This window comes from Dreissena polymorpha, chromosome 1, assembly GCF_020536995.1.
Source record: "Dreissena polymorpha isolate Duluth1 chromosome 1, UMN_Dpol_1.0, whole genome shotgun sequence".
Lineage (NCBI taxonomy): Eukaryota > Metazoa > Mollusca > Bivalvia > Myida > Dreissenidae > Dreissena > Dreissena polymorpha.
The window spans coordinates 178499204-178504806 of record NC_068355.1 but is presented as its reverse complement, the minus strand read 5'-3'; positions in this window follow the sequence as shown (position 1 = coordinate 178504806).

Sequence of the window (5603 nt, the reverse complement as noted above, 5' to 3'; positions counted from 1 at the left end):
TTATATCTCTAATGTACATACATATAGACAACATTATATTAAAAATACAATGTAACACTAAAATTTATTTAAATGACTAAGTTACATATAAAACCATATGACATACATACATTACATAATGCTTGTCTAGGTAATAATATATTTATATAACTTACACGTTTATTGGCACTAAAACCTTCCGTAGGTCTATGGATAATCACATTGTGCAAAAGTGAAACAATAAATAAGCTCAAAAATTAAATACATAATAACGCGGATGATGGGGCCTAGCAAATGCGCTTTCTTTCAAAATAGAATTTTATGATGTTATGACGTGTCTTATTATGTTTTTTATGTCATTGGATGAACTTTGACTTACTCCAGTAAAGTGTGATAAACAAAATATTCACATATCGAGAAAATCTAGAATAAATAATGTATTTGATTTAAGTATTTATCAATAAAAGAAAAAAGTCTGCTTTGATTGAAATGCTCTCGAACTTCTATTCAAAAACCGGTTCTAAATGTAATAGGAATTTATGTTTGTTGCGCAAATAGATTATCAAATGATCAATAAATATATGGATGATTTTGATAGGCTTAATGCAACATTTTCATAATGTCACAAATTTTAGCATTTCTGGTTAACCGAAAGTAATGATTATAATTATAATAATACAAAACAATATTTCATGTATCAATATGTTTAATGGAAAAGCACAACAATTTAATACTAATGAAGATGGTCCCAACCAATGCTTGAAATGAAATGTAAATAAAAAGCTGTTCATCAAATGACAAAATGGGTGCTTTTAATTGACTAAATGTATCCATCTACCCCCATAGGTTTTTTGCTCCACAACTGAAACTCCCAAAATGCCTTGATATTTTTTTTTAAACAAACACAATTTGAAAAACTGTGTTGCTCAAATCAACCATAAATCTGTGGTCCAAAAATAGTTTAAAATTATTTAAATTAAAGTCAAGACTTTAAATAAATTATTGACAGTTTTTGAGGAAAAAAAACAGTGTATCACAATTTCTATGCATCTCTTGAACAAAACGACTGTAAGAGACTTTAAAAGTCACACTAAAAGCACATATGTTTTCATATTGCCATAAAAATAATACTAAGTTGACAATATATCACTTTTATTAAATTTCTCAAGTCTTGTTGCGCAACAAGGATTTGAAGAGCTTAATGTGTTGTGTCAAGGTCACGCTTTTACAAAAAAATCAACATTTTCCCTGACTAAGTCAACTTTTTGCAAAAAATGTCTGAGTTAAAGTACATCAAACAAACCTCATTTTGATGTGACATCTGCATCGGTGTTCACAATTTTGAAGTCTGTTTTGGGATATCTTGTAAGATTTATAATTTATACACATTTGGTAGGGTCAATTTAGGTCAAACATTTGTAGCTCCGTAATCCTTGAAGGTGTCAAGATATCCAAACACTAGCACCGGATTTGTGCTCAGCGTAGACTCCGTACATGGATCTGATCAGTTTAATATGTTGTGTCAAGGCAAGGACCTATACACCAAAATTAAACATTTTCCACATGTATGCATCAGGTCAAATTTTGGGTCAAAATGTAAAAGTTCAATGACATCCATCAAATATCAATGTCTAAGTGACGTCTGCATCGCTGAGAACAAATATGAAATCCGTTTTGAGATTTCTTGTAAGATTCAAAAGTCATATACGTTCCGTATGGTCAATTTAGGTAAAACATTTGTAGCAAATACTGTTTACCGAAATTGTCAAGAACCCGGATAACCACTGGCCCAGCTAGAAATAGTTCTGTTTGCATGTTACTATTGTACAATATATAGTGCGATAAACAGTGCACGATGATAGTTAAACATTGCAACAATACACTTAAAAAGGAAGTATTGTATTTACGTAATATTTACAATATTCACATCAAATAGTTTTGCATACGTTTGAAACATACGAATTTTACTGCAGGAATAATAACAATCACATTGTCAACAATTCATGTAATTCTTTAACAAGTGCAGGAAGCCCTTGTTTGGCATTTGTATCACTAAGTATAATATTTATCTTTTTGCAAGGGGCACAGGACTTACCGGCCACATGGTGAACATTTATTGCGAGTTATTTTTTTTTTATGATGAATAATTAAGGTGCAATCTAGACACGCTAAATAATGCTCATCTTACCTTTAACGTTCAAGTGTGATGTTTACCTTTGAGCTAAGGAGCATTGTCCTATACACATCGTCTTCACAAGGCGAATATGTTTGGCAAGTTATTTAAAATAATGAATCCTGAAGTAACTGTTTGTACTTGATTTTGAACTCAAAGTGTCACTTTCAATCTTTTTAGAAAAGACAAAAATCTATACCCCGTCATTATTACTATTTTGACATAAGTGACCCCTGTGACCTTGACTTGGTGAATCCTTATTCAACAAGCAAATTCGTTGAATTGATATCCCCCGCCTATATACTTCTGGACACAAAAGAGTTATATTTGACACTAAAAAAAGCATTTTTTTTGAAGATACAAAGGGCTATAACTCTGTTATTATCAGATGGTGTACAATGCCATTTGGCCTGCATCATCCTATTATCCATATATATACTCATACCAAGTTTCAATGAAATCCGCAAAAGCACTTCCAAGATATGGCTCCGGACACAAAAAAGCCTATTGTAAAAAGCATTTTTTCAAGATACAAAGGGCCATAACTCTGTTTTTAACAGATGGTGTACAATGCCATTTTGCGTGCATCATCCTCCTATGCATATATATACTCATACCAAGTTTCAATGGAATCCGTCAAAGCACTTCCAAGACATGGCTCCGGACACAAAAAAGCCTATTGTAAAAAGCATTTTTTTAAGATACAAAGGGTCATAACTCTGTTTATAACAGATGGTGTACAATGCCATTTGGCGTGCATCATCCTCTTATGCATATATATACTCATACCAAGTTTCAATGAAATCCGCCAAAGCACTTCCAAGATATGGCTCCGGACACAAAAGTGCCTATAGTAAAAAGCATTTTTTCAAGATACAAAGGGCCATAACTCTGTTTTTAACAGATGGTGTACAATGCCATTTGGGGTGCATCATCCTATTATGCATATATATATTCTCATACCAAGTTTCAATGAAATCCGCCAAAGCACTTCCAAGATATGGCTCCGGACACAAAAGTGCCGGACGGACGGAAGGACAGCCGGACGGACGGACAACGCCAAAACAATATCCCTTCGCCTCTGGCGGGGGATAAAAATTGTTATATCTTGAAGACGACTAATCATTATGTGAAATATGTATGTGTGTAAGGAATAGTTTCTTAAAATTCTGAAGAATAAAGAAGAGTGACAAAAGTGTTATAGAGGACTTATGGACGAGTGGACAGTTACAATAAAACAAAATGTACTCCCCAGGTTCAATAGGGGACAGTTAAATATAAATGGAAAGACAATCATTGGAGATTTTTATTTGTAATAACAAAGTGTCACTAATCAATAATATTACACATGAATGGCTATGCACTTTATCGAGAGTGCAACAACAAACTTATATAGGGAAATGCATATCACCAACATAAACATGTTCAATTATTTACATACAACATTTTTTATAGAAATGGTTGAACAAAACAACAGGATTAGTGTTATGCACTTTGTCTTAACAAAACAACCACAATAAAAAGTAAAAATACGAACGTTTATAGACAATATAACATTCAGTATGCAAGAAAATTTAAGCACGTTCAAATAAATGCAACAGATGCCTGGTTACAGTTTAGATAATATTTTAACATTTTAAAATTAAAATCCTCTTAACGCTTTTGAAGATATTTACACAATTCAGACATATCAAACAATCATGCAATCATTTACAAAGACCCTGATCAATATAAAGTACACAAGCGATTTATAAGTTCCTACGTGTACTTTCCATAGAGATTATTACCCTATATTTGCTTATTCAAAATGATTATTTGGAGTAGACGAAAATATAAACACATTATTTTTAAAATTGAATTTAATACGGAATTAAAAATATGGACCAATACTTCTATTGTTTTCAAATATTTTTATTGTTATTTTTATGTATCAATTTTATCAATCTACCCCACAATTTAAAACAAGAGCACGGCATAACGGGTGCCACGCTCGGCTGCGAAAGCTTGTCAGAATTTTTTTGTAGAGGTCACAGTGACCATGACCTTTGTAACCTTTGACCAAGTGACCCAACAAGAGATGTGTTTGTCAGAAACCCATTGCCCCCTACGGCGCCGCATGAATAACTAATAAAACTAATAACTAATAACCGCTCATCTATTTTTCTTTTTAAAGGTGTAGGGACCTATCTCAATTTCAATCACAAAGGAGGGAAGGGTGGAGTGGAGAGGGGTGTATAGTGTGGGGGTGTGGTCATTTATTACATTATCTTCCAAAAATGCAAAATAAATGGAAAAAAAAGTTACTTTTTTTTGGGGGGGGGGGGGCAGACTCTTGGGTGGGATGGTTGGACGGCATTTAAAAAATAAAACAATAAAAATAAATATTTGTGTTTTTTAACCATGTTTGAAAAAAACGATGTGTTTGTCAGAAACACAATGCACCGCTTTGAAAACATTTATTGTTTTTTTTTTTACCTTTGACCTTGAAGGATGACCTTGACCTTGAACTTCCACCACTCAAAATGTGCAGCTTTACGAGAAGGCAGCTTTGAAATATAATTTGTTTGACCTTTGACCTTAAGGGTTGACTTTGACCTTGAAGGATGACCTTGACCTTGAACTTCCAACACTCAAAATGTGCAGCTTCATGATAACGCCGCTTTGAAATAATTTTTTTTTTGAACTTTGACCTTGAAGGATGACCTTGACCTTGAAGAATGACCTTGACCTTGAACTTCCACCACTAAAAATGTGCAGCTTCATGAGAACGCAGTTTTGAAAAATTTTTTTTTTTTTTTTTTGACCTTGAAGGATGACCTTGACCTTGAACTTCCACCACTCAAAATGTGCAGCTTCATGATAATGCCGCTTTGATTTTTTTTTTACCTTTGACCTTGAAGGATGACCTTGACCTTGAAGAATGACCTTGACCTTGAACTTCCACACTCAAAATGTGCAGCTTCATGATAATGCCGCTTTGGAATTTTTAATTTGTTTTTTGACCTTTGAACTTGAAGGATGACCTTGAACTTGAAGGATGACCTTGAACTTCCACCACTCAAAATGTGCAGATTCATGAGAACGCCGCTTTGAATTTTATTTATTTATTTTTACCTTGAAGGATAACCTTGACCTTGAACTTCCACCATTCAAAATGTGCAGCATTATGAGATACACATGCATGCCAAATATCAAGTTGCTATCTTCAATATTAAAAAAGTTATGGCCAATGTTAAAGTTTCGGACGGACAGACGCCATATATTTGACATTTGACCTTGAATAATTACCTTCACCTTTCAGCACTCAAAATGTTTAGCTCCATGAGATACAAATGCATGCAAAATATCAAGTTGCTATCTTCAATATTAAAAAAGTTATGGCCAATGTTAAAGTTTTCGGACGGACAGACACCATAAATTCGACATTTGACCTTGAAGGATGACCTTGACC